Source organism: Ranitomeya variabilis, chromosome 4 (assembly GCF_051348905.1).
Source record: "Ranitomeya variabilis isolate aRanVar5 chromosome 4, aRanVar5.hap1, whole genome shotgun sequence".
Lineage (NCBI taxonomy): Eukaryota > Metazoa > Chordata > Amphibia > Anura > Dendrobatidae > Ranitomeya > Ranitomeya variabilis.
The window spans coordinates 751,922,120-751,937,073 of NC_135235.1; the positions used below are offsets into that span (position 1 = coordinate 751,922,120).

A 14,954-nucleotide genomic window follows, 5' to 3' on the forward strand; every position below is an offset into this window, starting at 1 on the left:
GTGCAGTGTATATATACAGGAGGAGTGGTACTGTGCAGTGTATATATACAGGACAGGAGAAGTAGTACTGTGCAGTGTATATATACAGGACAGGAGGAGTGATACTGTGCAGTGTATATATACAGGAGGAGTGGTACTGTGCAGTGTATATATACAGGACAGGAGGAGAGGTACTGTGCAGTGTATATATACAGGACAGGAGGAGTGGTACTGTGCAGTGTATATATACAGGACAGGAGGAGTGGTACTGTGCAGTGTATATATACAGGACAGGAGGAGTGGTACTGTGCAGTGTATATATACAGGACAGGAGGAGTGGTACTGTGCAGTGTATATATACAGGACAGGAGGAGTGGTACTGTGCAGTGTATATATACAGGACAGGAGGAGTGGTACTGTGCAGTGTATATATACAGGGCAGGAGGAGTGGTACTGTGCAGTGTATATATACAGGACAGGAGGAGTGGTACTGTGCAGGATCCATAATTACTGAATAGATCCAATTGTTTAACCCTGTAAATTTCTTGGATTCCTTCTGTCACTCGCTCGTTGTCTCTCCGTGGTACATTGTTTCCTTAGGTAATGTGACTACTTTGTCCTTCAGAGATCTTCTTTTTCTCGCAGAGCGAGCGGCTGACGCATCTTCCCCGCACCTACAGCGCAGCCCACAAGTGCCTAGCGATAAACACGGTAAGATCCAGAATATTGAGTCACCCTCTGATTCTGCGGTAATAGATCCGAGGCCGTGTGTACGCTGCAGGGCCAGCAGGGGGCAGAGTCTCTGCGTTGTGTTATATCCATTAATTCTCACAATTCGCCATTATTCACTGTCTCCCACATGGCGGGACTGGTTGTAGTAGGAGTACCTCCCTTTACTTCCTACAGTCGCGTTTGATTAATGTATGTAGCTGGGTTTAGGCCAAGGTTGTGCCCCACCTACACTAAGCGGGGGCGGGGCCTGTGAGAAAATCCAACTTCATGCTGGATGGCACGGGGAGCAGTGGGGCTTTATAGGCAGCCAGGTACCTATAATATGGCAGCGCCGGGTGTGCAGCCGGGCGCCCCTGATGGTGTGATTAGAAATCTGTGATTAGGGGAGGAGTGACTTGGCTCCGCCCCCGAGGAACCATTTTAGTGTTTTTCTCTGTGTTGCTCCTAATTGACGGGTATAATGGTTGTTCTGGGTGTCTGAATCTAATGGGAAGGAGATTTTGCTACATTCCTGCTGTTCTGGTTCCTTGTGACCCGGTGTCCTGACACCGCCTCACTAATGTGCTAATTTATGCGCATCCGTTCATTATCGATTCATAAATAATGAGACCAATGACTTGTGATTGGGCCGTGCCTGCCCCGGGGGATGGGATCTGTACGCGCAGAGCTCGGAGGCGCGCTCCTGGGAATATGGACGCCGAGCTCGGATACATTCCTGGCCGGATGAGATACTGCCCTGACTAATCAGTTTTGGTTGTAGGAAGCCTTGAGGAGCAGACGAGAGCAGGTGGATCCGGTGGTGTATCTAATCCTACCACGTGTGATACTGACTACTGACCTGATGTATCTCAGCACAGGATTAGATGCATAACTCCGCTATTCTCATGTGTGAGACTGCTGAATCTTGGGCATGGGATTAGATACTCAGCAGAGAGTATCACACTTTTTAGGTTAAGATACTGTGGTTTAGCAGATGGCATCACAAGTTTTAGGATTAGATACGCAGCTCATCCTGTGCGATAATGTCTGCTGAGCCACTGTATCTCAGCCTATGATATATACTGAGCTATGTTAGATACTACTAGCTGAGCAATGTATCTAATCCTATCATGTATGTTTCTGAGCTGTGCATCTAATTCTACCGTATGTGATACGACCTGCTGATCTGTGTATCTAAGCCTACGCTACAGGATGAGATGCAGCAGCTCATGATTGGACTGGCAGTATCTGATTATGCTTTTTGCTGACCGGTGTATCTAAGCCCTTCATGTGGGATACCAGGAGTTGCATCTGATCCTGTGTGTGCCGCTGAGCTGCGTATCTAGGCCTCCCAGGAGCTGGATCTTGTTCCGTGCTCATCGCTGTTTGCTTTGGCCATGGCGTTTCTCGTGTTTGCGCCAATACAGGGTCCTCCGGGCGCCGCTCTCCTCGGCTCTGACTGGTGGGATGGAGCGATGAGCCCACCGTGAGTCATCCGGTGCAGCTTCGGGACACGGCAGGGCGAGCCGCCTGCTTACAAGCTGCTTGGGAAAAGTTCAAAAAGTTTGGCACGAAAGTCTGTGGTATGTGGAATAAAGGAGCTGGAATGACACATTGTGACAGAAACCTGACATGAAAGGGAAGATGCAGAAAGTGGGAATCCCTCTCCTAATGCTGATGGCACACTGAAAAACATGCGCCCCGGTGCGGCATAGCCGAGTGTACGGGCAGGCGCCCCGGTGCGGCATAGCCGAGTGTGCAGGCAGGCGCCCCGGTGCGGCATAGCCGAGTGTGCGGGCAGGCGCCCCAGTGCGGCATAGCCGAGTGTGCGGGCAGGCGCCCCGGTGCGGCATAGCCGAGTGTGCGGGCAGGCGCCCCGGTGCGGCATAGCCGAGTGTGCGGGCAGGCGCCCCGGTGCGGCATAGCCGAGTGTGCGGGCAGGCGCCCCGGTGCGGCATAGCCGAGTGTGCGGGCAGGCGCCCCGGTGCGGCATAGCCGAGTGTACGGGCAGGCGCCCTGGTGCGGCATAGCCGAGTGTACGGGCAGGCGCCCCGGTGCGGCATAGCCGAGTGTACGGGCAGGCGCCCCGGTGCGGCATAGCCGAGTGTGCGGGCAGGCGCCCCGGTGCGGCATAGCCGAGTGTGCGGGCAGGCGCCCCAGTGCGGCATAGCCGAGTGTGCGGGCAGGCGCCCCGGTGCGGCATAGCCGAGTGTGCGGGCAGGCGCCCCGGTGCGGCATAGCCGAGTGTACGGGCAGGCGCCCTGGTGCGGCATAGCCGAGTGTACGGGCAGGCGCCCCGGTGCGGCATAGCCGAGTGTACGGGCAGGCGCCCTGGTGCGGCATAGCCGAGTGTACGGGCAGGCGCCCCGGTGCGGCATAGCCGAGTGTACGGGCAGGCGCCCCGGTGCGGCATAGCCGAGTGTGCGGGCAGGCGCCCCGGTGCGGCATAGCCGAGTGTGCGGGCAGGCGCCCCAGTGCGGCATAGCCGAGTGTGCGGGCAGGCGCCCCGGTGCGGCATAGCCGAGTGTGCGGGCAGGCGCCCCGGTGCGGCATAGCCGAGTGTACGGGCAGGCGCCCTGGTGCGGCATAGCCGAGTGTACGGGCAGGCGCCCCGGTGCGGCATAGCCGAGTGTGCGGGCAGGCGCCCCGGTGCGGCATAGCCGAGTGTACGGGCAGGCGCCCCGGTGCGGCATAGCCGAGTGTACGGGCAGGCGCCCCGGTGCGGCATAGCCGAGTGTGCGGGCAGGCGCCCCGGTGCGGCATAGCCGAGTGTGCGGGCAGGCGCCCCGGTGCGGCATAGCCGAGTGTGCGGGCAGGCGCCCCGGTGCGGCATAGCCGAGTGTGCGGGCAGGCGCCCCGGTGCGGCATAGCCGAGTGTGCGGGCAGGCGCCCCGGTGCGGCATAGCCGAGTGTGCGGGCAGGCGCCCCGGTGCGGCATAGCCGAGTGTACGGGCAGGCGCCCCGGTGCGGCATAGCCGAGTGTACGGGCAGGCGCCCCGGTGCGGCATAGTCGAGTGTACGGGCAGGCGCCCCGGTGCGGCATAGCCGAGTGTGCGGGCAGGCGCCCCGGTGCGGCATAGCCGAGTGTGCGGGCAGGCGCCCCGGTGCGGCATAGCCGAGTGTACGGGCAGGCGCCCCGGTGCGGCATAGCCGAGTGTGCGGGCAGGCGCCCCGGTGCGGCATAGCCGAGTGTACGGGCAGGCGCCCTGGTGCGGCATAGCCGAGTGTACGGGCAGGCGCCCCGGTGCGGCATAGCCGAGTGTGCGGGCAGGCGCCCCGGTGCGGCATAGCCGAGTGTACGGGCAGGCGCCCCGGTGCGGCATAGCCGAGTGTACGGGCAGGCGCCCCGGTGCGGCATAGCCGAGTGTGCGGGCAGGCGCCCCGGTGCGCCATACCTGAGTGTGCGGGCAGGCGCCCCGGTGCGGCATAGCCGAGTGTACGGGCAGGCGCCCCGGTGCGGCATAGCCGAGTGTACGGGCAGGCGCCCCGGTGCGCCATACCTGAGTGTGCGGGCAGGCGCCCCGGTGCGGCATAGCCGAGTGTACGGGCAGGCGCCCCGGTGCGGCATAGCCGAGTGTACGGGCAGGCGCCCCGGTGCGGCATAGCCGAGTGTACGGGCAGGCGCCCCGGTGCGGCATAGCCGAGTGTGCGGGCAGGCGCCCCGGTGCGGCATAGCCGAGTGTACGGGCAGGCGCCCCGGTGCGGCATAGCCGAGTGTGCGGGCAGGCGCCCCGGTGCGGAATAGCCGAGTGTGCGGGCAGGCGCCCCGGTGCGGCATAGCCGAGTGTGCGGGCAGGCGCCCCGGTGCGGCATAGCCGAGTGTGCGGGCAGGCGCCCCGGTGCGGAATAGCCGAGTGTGCGGGCAGGCGCCCCGGTGCGGCATAGCCGAGTGTACGGGCAGGCGCCCCGGTGCGGCATAGCCGAGTGTGCGGGCAGGCGCCCCGGTGCGGCATAGCCGAGTGTACGGGCAGGCGCCCCGGTGCGGCATAGCCGAGTGTGCGGGCAGGCGCCCCGGTGCGGAATAGCCGAGTGTGCGGGCAGGCGCCCCGGTGCGGCATAGCCGAGTGTGCGGGCAGGCGCCCCGGTGCGGCATAGCCGAGTGTGCGGGCAGGCGCCCCGGTGCGGAATAGCCGAGTGTGCGGGCAGGCGCCCCGGTGCGCCATAGCCGAGTGAGGCTGACAACCCTCCCAAATTGTCCAATGTTTTGGAAGGTGAACAGACTGGGTTGTCAGCTGTCATGTGATTGATAGTAAAGCTGCTTGCATCTACAGGTCCACACCTACCATGGAGTTAAGCAGTGGCATCTATACTGCCGTCCAGGTGACCTTGCGCACTTCTTATCGACCTGTGATCTATCTGTCATTCTTCCTCAAAGTTTTTATTTATGACCACAGATATCTGGTCATGTGATCTCACTTAACTCCACCCATGAGGAACTCAGAATATTATTCTCCCATATCACAAAGTGACTGGCGTCATAAAGAAACATATATATTTTGTGACACAGAGGCGTCTAGTTCTTCAGGGGTGGGGTTATAATTATACCTGGTCCAGTGGTCAGATTTCATTATAACCCCACCCATAAGTAACTCAGAAGGTGATTTTCCCATATCACAAAGTGGCTGTGGTAATCAGGAAAGCTGTATACTTTCATACAGCGACTTATAAGTTCCTCAGGGGTGGGGTTATGATTATAGCTGAGCTAATTTTACCACAACCCCACCCCTGAGGAATCTAGGAGCGATTTCTCCTTCTGTTACAAAGTATATGTTTCTTTATAACCACAATTGGATATATGGTCATGTGATCACTTAATTACCTTAAGCCCACCCCCGAGGAGCTCAGAAGGCTTTTGCCTCTGAATTACGAAGTGTACATCATCTTATCCTTTATTTCCTGCTACTTTGTGTCCTGCGTTAGTCACACCAGAGATCATTACGGTAAATTAACCTCTTCTCATCTGCCTCCTATATACTAGAACACGCTATTATCATCCATATCCTCGTGCAAATGGCGTCACGTTATTAGCGTTCGTAAATGACCTCAATGATAAGTTACACTGGGCTGGGTTATTGTACAATCGCCCGCTGTTATCTGCCATTAGTCTCTGGGCAAATGTCCTAGAGCAGAGGTTGGACGGGCACCAAAGGGATTCCTGCAGAGAAATGCCAAGAGCAGAGATAAGCGGACAAGGAGCGGTTCTGTAATAAGTCCGTCATCACCGCGTGTGCGCGAAAATAAAGGAGCAGCGCACACACAGTCTGCCATTAATAGGAGAGATGTCTGGTAAAGAGCAGAGATAAGCGACACATTGTAGCGAAGACACATCAGTAATAAACACATAGGAGGCAGTATTATAGTAGTTATATTCTTGTACATAGGGGGCAGTATTATAGTAGTTATATTCTTGTACATAGGGGTAGTATTATAGTAGTTATATTCTTGTACATAGGGAGCAGTATTATAGTAGTTATATTCTTGTATATAGGGGCAGTATTATAGTAGTTATATTCTTGTACATAGGAGCAGTATTATAGTAGTTATATTCTTGTACATAGGAGGACGTATAATAGTAGTTATATTCTTGTACATAGGGGCAGTATTATAGTAGTTATATTCTTGTACATAGGGGCAGTATTATAGTAGTTATATTCTTGTACATAGGGGCAGTATTATAGTAGATATATTCTTGTACATAGGGGCAGTATTATAGTAGTTATATTCTTGTACATAGGGGCAGTATTATAGTAGATATATTCTTGTACATAGGGGCAGTATTATAGTAGTTTTATTCCTGTACATAGGAGGCAGTATTATAGTAGTTATATTCTTGTACATAGGGGCAGTATTATAGTAGTTATATTCCTGTACATAGGGACAGTATTATAGTAGTTATATTCTTGTACATAGGGGCAGTATTATAGTAGTTATATTCCTGTACATAGGGACAGTATTATAGCAGTTATATCCTTGTACATAGGGGCAGTATTATAGTAGTTATATTCTTGTACATGGGGCTGTATTATAGTAGTTATATTCTTGTACATAGGGGCAGTATTATAGTAGTTATGTTCTTGTACATAGGGGGCAGTATTATAGTAGTTATATTCTTGTACATAGGGGGCAGTATTATAGCAGTTATATTCTTTTACATAGGAGCAGTATTATAGTAGTTATATTCTTGTACATAGGGGCAGTATTATAGTAGTTATATTCTTGTACATAGGGGGCAGTATTATAGTAGTTATATTCTTGTACATAGGGGGCAGTATTATAGCAGTTATATTCTTTTACATAGGAGCAGTATTATAGTAGTTATATTCTTGTACATAGGGGGCAGTATTATAGTAGTTATATTCTTGTATATAGGGGCAGTATTATAGTAGTTATATTCTTGTACATAGGGGGCAGTATTATAGTAGTTATATTCTTGTACATAGTAGGCAGTATTATAGTAGTTATATTCTTGTACATAGGAACAGTATTATAGTAGTTATATTCTTGTACATAGGGGCAGTATTATAGTAGTTATACTCTTGTACATAAGGGCAGTATTATAGTAGTTATATTCTTGTACATAGGAGCAGTATTATAGTAGTTATATTCTTGTACATAGGGGGCAATATTATAGCAGTTATATTCTTGTACATAAGGGGCCGTATTATAGTAGTTATGTGTTGTACACAGAGGGTAGTATTATAGTGTTTACAGAGCTCCTACAGTGATTTCTCCTGTATTTGGGTGTTTTCTCGCTTTCGCTCATTTGCTGACTGCCGTGACCTTAAACACATTTTTTTCCAAAACAAGATGCATAACAAGCTGTTGCTGCCAACTTTTGATTTTACACAGGGAGGATTGTTTGTGGGATGAATCACTCGGGGCCGTTTTATCTTTATTTTGGGCAGGGGAAGGGTGCCGTATTGGGGGTATGGGTATTACGTTGGACGCACACATTGCGGGTCGCCTCTGATTTGTCGATCCGGCAGCTTTTTCGGATAATGGATATATACGGTTTCCTCCCCAGCTCCACCCCAGGATTGTTCCTGGACGGGTCGGTGTGAGGATGACCCTGGAGGGACGGTATGTTAGCACTCAGTGAGTGGTTTATTACTGCGTGGTATGATGGCTTTATTTGGGTATTGAGTTGTAGTGGTATTGTGGTGCAGATATCTGTGTTACTCATTGTATGGCGGTAATATTTGAGTTTTGGGGGATTTTTTGTCATTGTATGTACGTTTTTTATTTCGCTGTTGAATTGAAGTATTGTGTGTTAAATATACAGTATTGCTGTGTGTGCACTGTATGGCGGTTTTATGTGTGTACTGTGTGGCAGTATCATGTGTTCACTATGGCGGTGTTATGTTTTCGCGGTACTAAGTAGGCGCTGTATGGCGGTGTTATGTTGTTGTACGGCAGTATTATGTAGGCGCTGTACTGAGGTATCATGTGTGCCACTGTATGATGGTATTACGTTTTCACTGTATGGCGGTGTTATGAAGGCACTGTATGGTGGTATGTAGACGCTGTATGGCAGTATATAGGTGCTGTATGGCGGTGTTATGTAGGCACTGTATGGCTGTATTTTGTTGGCACTGTATGGCGGTATTATGTAGGCACTGTATGGCTGTGTCATGTAGGCGCTGTATGGCGATATTATGTAGGCACTGTATGGCGGTATTATGTAGGCACTGTATGGCAGTATTATGTAGGCGCTGTATGGCGGTATTATGTAGGCGCTGTATGGCGGTGTTATGTAGGCTCTGTATGGCGGTGTTATGTAGGCTCTGTATGGCGGTGTTATGTAGGCACTGTATGGCAGTATTATGTAGGCGCTGTATGGCGGTATTATGTAGGCGCTGTATGGCGGTGTTATGTAGGCTCTGTATGGCGGTGTTATATAGGCACTGTATGGCGGTATTATGTAGACGCTGTATGGCGTTATGTAGGCTCTGTATGACGGTGTTATATAGGCACTGTATGGCGGTATTATGTAGGCGCTGTATGGCAGCATTATGTAGGCACTGTATGGCGGTGTTATGTAGGCACTGTATGGCGTTATGTAGGCGCTGTATGGCGTTATGTAGGGGCAGTATGGCGGTGTTATGTAGGCGCTGTATGGCGTTATGTAGGGGCAGTATGGCGGTGTTATGTAGGCGTTGTATGGCGTTGTTATGTAGGCGCTGTATGGCGTTATGTAGGCACTGTATGACGGTGTTATGTAGGCGCTGTATGGCAGCATTATGTAGGCGCTGTATGGCGGTGTTATGTAGGCGCTGTATGACGGTGTTATGTAGGTGCAGTATGGCGTTATGTAGGCACTGTATGGCGTTATGTAGGTGCAGTATGGCGGTGTTATGTAGGCGCTGTATGGCGGTGTTATTTAGGTTTTTCATTACACCCTCCTGATCTCACAGATTCATTTTCATAAGATTTTATTTCTGAATCTCCATAATGGGTGCAGCGGTTTCCTCGGCTTTTTTCTCAGATGATGATTTCTCTGCCGCTCATGAGGAAGTTTCTCTGGCGGATACTAAGAATTTGGGAAGGAAGTCAGTGGCCGGCGATGGTGGAGGCCGAGCTGCTGCTGTCATAATCCTCATTCTGAGGTCTGTTCTTGGTGACCAGAACAGGAACCATCAGATGGAGGAGACAGTCAGGAGGTAGGAGGGGCAGGGGTCCGACATCTCAGCTATGAGGCCCCCTCATAATCCCCCAGGGAGAGCACAGAACAATCACAGCAGGAAGCAGCGCAGGTTATAGGGGCGAAACCCGAAAATGACCCCAATGTCATCTGTCACTGCTCAATGGCTACATCAGGGGACCAAAAATACCCAGAATCCCCCACTGAGCCGTGTATCTAATCCTACCCTGTGTGATACTGACTGCTGAGCCGTGTATCTAATCCTATCCTGTGATACTGTCTGCTGAGCTGTGTATCTAATCCTATCCTGTGTGATACTGACTGCTGAGCCGTGTATCTAATCCTATCCTGTGTGATACTGACTGCTGAGCTGTGTATCTAATCCTATCCTGTGATACTGACTGCTGAGCCGTGTATCTAATCCTATCCTGTGTGATACTGACTGCTGAGCCGTGTATCTAATCCTATCCTGTGATACTGTCTGCTGAGCTGTGTATCTAATCCTATCCTGTGTGGTGCTAACTGCTGAGCCGTGTATCTAATCCTATCCTGTGTGATACTGACTGCTGAGCCGTGTATCTAATCCTATCCTGTGATACTGTCTGCTGAGCTGTGTATCTAATCCTATCCTGTGTGGTGCTAACTGCTGAGCCGTGTATCTAATCCTCTCCTGTGTGATACTGACTGCTGAGCCGTGTATCTAATCCCATCCTGTGTGATACTGTCTGCTGAGCCGTGTATCTAATCCCATCCTGTGTGATACTGACTGCTGAGCTGTGTATCTAATCCTATCCTGTGTGATACTGACTGCTGAGCTGTGTATCTAATCCTCTCCTGTGTGATACTGACTGCTGAGCTGTGTATCTAATCCTATCCTGTGTGATACTGACTGCTGAGCCGTGTACCTAATCCGTGTGATACAGCTGTGACTTTGCACCTTGTGGTTGGGAGGATGAGGCTTTTGGCCTCGGTGATGCTGGGAGTTGTGGTTCTTCTCGCTCTGACGTCACTTCTGCCTTTTTCTGATTTGGGCTCTATTGTTGCTGAAGGGAAAACGAGAAGGTTCAGACAAAAGTGAAATTCTGAGGTCGTATCACCCCCGGAGCGTTATAAGAGGCTGATAAGTCATACAATGCCTTGAAAAAGTTTTCACACCCTGTGAACTTTTCCACATTTTTTCCACTCATAAACTTAAATGTATTTTTGTGGATTTTCTGTGATACCGACACAAAGTAACAAGTACGTGACATGTAAAGGAAATGATACAGGGTGTACGAAATATTTTACCTTTCTAAATCTGAACATAGTTCTGTGCATTAGTATTCACTCCCTGTAGTCTGATGCCCCTGAATGAAATCCTGAATGACCAATCGCCCCCAGAAGCCACATCATTAGCACATTGCGTCCCCCTGCGTGTGATTCCTTCTCAGTATAACTACAGCTGTTCTGTGATGACCTCAGAGGTTTGTGTGAGAACATCAGGGATCAATCACCATCATGAAAACCAAGGAGCTCACCAGTCATGTCAGGGATAAAGTGGTGGAGAAGAGGAAAGCGGGGTTAGATTGTGGAGAAGAGGAAAGAGGGGTTAGGTTATGGAGAAGATGAAAGCGGGGTAAGGTTATGGAGAAGAGGAAAGCGGGGTTAGGTTATGGAGAAGAGGAAAGTGGGGTTAGGTTACGGAGAAGAGGAAAGTGGGGTTAGGTTATGGAGAAGAGGAATGCGGGGTTAGATTGTGGAGAAGAGGAAAGCGGGATTAGGTTATGGAGAAGAGGAAAGCAGGGTTAGTTTGTGGAGAAGAGGAAAGCGGGGTTTGGTTATGGAGAAGAGGAAAGCCGGGTTTGGATATGGAGAAGAGGAAAGCGTGGTTAGATTGTGGAGAAGAGGAAAGAGGGGTTAGGTTATGGAGAAGAGGAAAGTGGGGTTTGGTTATGGAAAAGAGGAAAGCCGGGTTTGGTTATGGAGAAGAGGAAAGCGGGGTAAGGTTATGGAGAAGAGGAAAGCGAGATTAGATTGTGGAGAAGAGGAAAGCGGGGTTAGGTTATGGAGAAGAGGAAAGCGGGGTTAGATTATGGAGAAGAGGAAAGCCGGGTTTGGTTATGGAGAAGAGGAAAGTGGGGTTAGGTTATGGAGAAGATGAAAGCGGGGTTAGATTGTGGAGAAGAGGAAAGAAGGGTTAGGTTATGGAGAAGAGGAAAGCGGGGTTAGGTTATGGAGAAGAGAAAAGCGGGGTTAGGTTATGGAGATGAGGAAAGTGAGGTTAGGTTATGGAGAAAAGGAAAGCTGGGTTAGGTTATGGAGAAGAGGAAAGTGGGGTTAGGTTATTCAGAAAAGGAAAGCGGGTTGGGTTATGAAGAAGATGAAAGCGAGGTTAGGTTATGGAGAAGAGGAAAGCGGGGTTTATTCATGGAGAAGAGGACAGCGGGGTTAGGTTATGGAGAAGATGAAAGCGGGGTTAGGTTATTAAGTAGAGGAAAGCGGGGTCTGGTAATGAAGAAGAGGAACATGGGGTTAGGTTATGAGAAGAGGAAAGCAGGATTGGGTTATGGAGAAGAGGAAAGCGGGGTTAGGTTATGGATAAGATGAAAGCGGGGTTAGGTTATTAAGTAGAGGAAAGCGGGGTCTGGTAATGAAGAAGAGGAACATGGGGTTAGGTTATGAGAAGAGGAAAGCAGGGTTAGGTTATGGAGAAGAGGAAAGTGGGGTTAGGTTATGGAGAAGAGGCAAGTGGGGTTAGATCATCAGCTCGGGGAGAATCTGTCCAGAGGACGACTATTAATCATATACTCCACAAATTTGGCCTTTATGGAAGAGCGACCAGAGGAAAGACCTTTTTGAAAGCAATATGAAGTCCCATGTAAATGGGACATAGTGAGCATGTGGAAGAAGGTTCTCTGGTCAGATGAGGCCACAGGAGAACTTTTTAGGCTAAATGCTATGTGACAGAAAACTAACTCTGCACATCACCCTGAAAACACCATCCCCGCCGTCACACATGGTGGAGGCAGCATACTGCTGTGGGGAAGCTTTTCTTCAGCAGAGGCAGGGAAGCTGGTCAGAGAAGACGGATGGAACTAAATACTGGACAATCTATTAGGAAAGCCTGATAGAAGGAATTTAAAAATGTGGAAAAATTTCACGGGTGTGAAGACTTTTTCCGGGCACTGTATGATCTGATGTCCGGAGGTTGTAACAGGGGCCGGTGACTATAATCTTGGTTGTATTATATGGGGGAAACTATTCCGACAAACAGGAAGAGGAAACATATTTCATTGTATGGCCGTATTGTATTCTTACTAATGCATTAACGCAAGGACCGAGTCGCCGTCCTATGGAATATCCTGAGCCGAGATTTACATCGCCACCTAGTGTTACTATGTAAGAACTGCACAACGCTGTGAAAACTCACAAAAAGGGTCTACAATGGGGGGATTTAAAGAAAATGCCATCATTTAATAAAGACTTGTCACCCCGCTTTCCCAGAAAGGTGTTACACAATTCTCAGCCCACGGTGGAGTTCCCCTTTAAGCGAGGGTAAGGTATGTGAGATGACACCAAAAGGACTGATTGCAATACCATCAACGGACAAGGGTGGAGCTGCCTTTGGATCAAAGCGATTTTGTTTCTGTAATCTGACACTACCCCTTTAAAAGGAAGCGTGTGGAGTCTTTGCTGGTTTGAGCCCCACTTTAATTCCAGTAGTAAATCAGTCCTGATGTGAGCGGCTGCTTCCTGTCCTGCTGTGGTGGGAAGTTCAGGGATCACTCCAGGCCCAACATCATGTGCGGATCCAGAAATATCTAGCTGCTGTCCTCTGTCGACCCCTAGATAGAGGTAAATAATAATAAAGGGCTTGTAACAATTGTATCCAGTGTAGACCATGCTCTGTGAGCTGAAGATTCAGGGAAATATATTGTATCCATGGTAAACAATGCTCTGTGAGCTGAATATACAGGGAGATACATTGTATCCATGGTAAACAATGCTCTGTGAGCTGATTATCCAGGGAAATATATTGTATCCATGGTAAACAATGCTCTGTGTGCTGAGTATACAGGGAGATACATTGTATCCATGGTAAACAATGCTCTGTGAGCTGAAGATTCAGGGAAATATATTGTATCCATGGTAAACAATGCTCTGTGAGCTGAATATACAGGGAGATACATTGTATCCATGGTAAACAATGCTCTGTGAGCTGATTATCCAGGGAAATGTATTGTATCCATGGTAAACAATGCTCTGTGTGCTGAATATACAGGGAGATACATTGTATCGATGGTAAACAATGCTCTGTGTGCTGAGTATACAGGGAGATACATTGTATCCAGTATGAAAAATGCTCTGTGAGCTTAACATCTAGGAAGATACATTGTATCCACTGTAGACAATGCTCTGTGAGCTGAATATCCAGGAAGACACATTGTATCCAGAATAGACAATGCTCTGGGGGCTGAATATCCTGGAAGATGCATTGTATCCAGTGTAGACATTGCTCTGTGAGCTGAATATCAAGGGAAATATATTGTATCCATGGTAAACCATGCTCTGTGAGCTGAATATCCAGGGAGATACATTGTATCCAGTGTGAACAATGCTCTATGAGCATAATATCTAGGAAGATAACTTGTACCCTGTGTAGACAATGCCCTGTGAGCTGAATATCCAGGAAGATACATTGTGTCCAGTGTAGACAATACTCTGTGAGCTGAATATACCGGAAGATACATTGTGTCCAGAGTAGACAATGCTCTGTGAGCTGAATATCCCAGAAGATGCATTGTATCCAGTGTAGACAATGCTCTGTGAGCTGAATATCCCAGAAGATGCATTGTATCCAGTGTAGACAATGCTCTGTGAGCTGAATATCAAGGGAAATATATTGTATCCATGGTAAACCATGCTCTGTGAGCTGAATATCCAGGGAGATACATTGTATCCAGTGTGAACAATGCTCTATGTGCATAATATCTAGGGAGATAACTTGTACCCTATGTAGACAATGCCCTGTGAGCTGAATATCCCAGAAGATATTGTGTCCAGTGTAGACAATGCTCTGTGAGCTGAATATCCCAGAAGATGCATTGTATCCAGTGTAGACAATCCTCTGTGAGCTGAATATCTTGGAAGATGCATTGTATCCAGTGTAGACAATGCTCTGTGAGCTGAATATCTTGGAAGATGCATTGTATCCAGTGTAGACAATACTCTGTGAGCTGAATATACCGGGAGATACATTGTGTCCAGAGTAGACAATGCTCTGTGAGCTGAATATCCCAGAAGATGCATTGTATCCAGTGTAGACAATGCTCTGTGAGCTGAATATCCCAGAAGATGCATTGTATCCAGTGTAGACAATGCTCTGTGAGCTGAATATCAAGGGAAATATATTGTATCCATGGTAAACCATGCTCTGTGAGCTGAATATCCAGGGAGATACATTGTATCCAGTGTGAACAATGCTCTATGTGCATAATATCTAGGGAGATAACTTGTACCCTATGTAGACAATGCCCTGTGAGCTGAATATCCCAGAAGATATTGTGTCCAGTGTAGACAATGCTCTGTGAGCTAAATATCCCAGAGGATACATTGTATCCAGCGTAGACAATGCTCTGTGAGC

At 49.3% G+C, this 14,954-nt stretch overlaps 1 protein-coding gene across 4 annotated transcripts in view; it reads left to right on the forward strand.

Annotated features, from left to right (window-relative positions):
* Positions 1–14,954, forward strand: part of GAS7 (growth arrest specific 7) — a 134,344-nt gene that overhangs the window by 13,811 nt on the left and 105,579 nt on the right. Inside the window, exon 1 of one of the 4 annotated variants that reach the window (XM_077254740.1) lies at positions 7,564–7,770. The exons of the other annotated variants lie outside the window; for them this stretch is intronic. The gene's annotated coding sequence lies outside the window, so the exon portion shown is untranslated. Of the gene's footprint in view, positions 1–7,563; positions 7,771–14,954 lie in introns of those variants that run through there. 4 annotated transcript variants of the gene reach the window in all.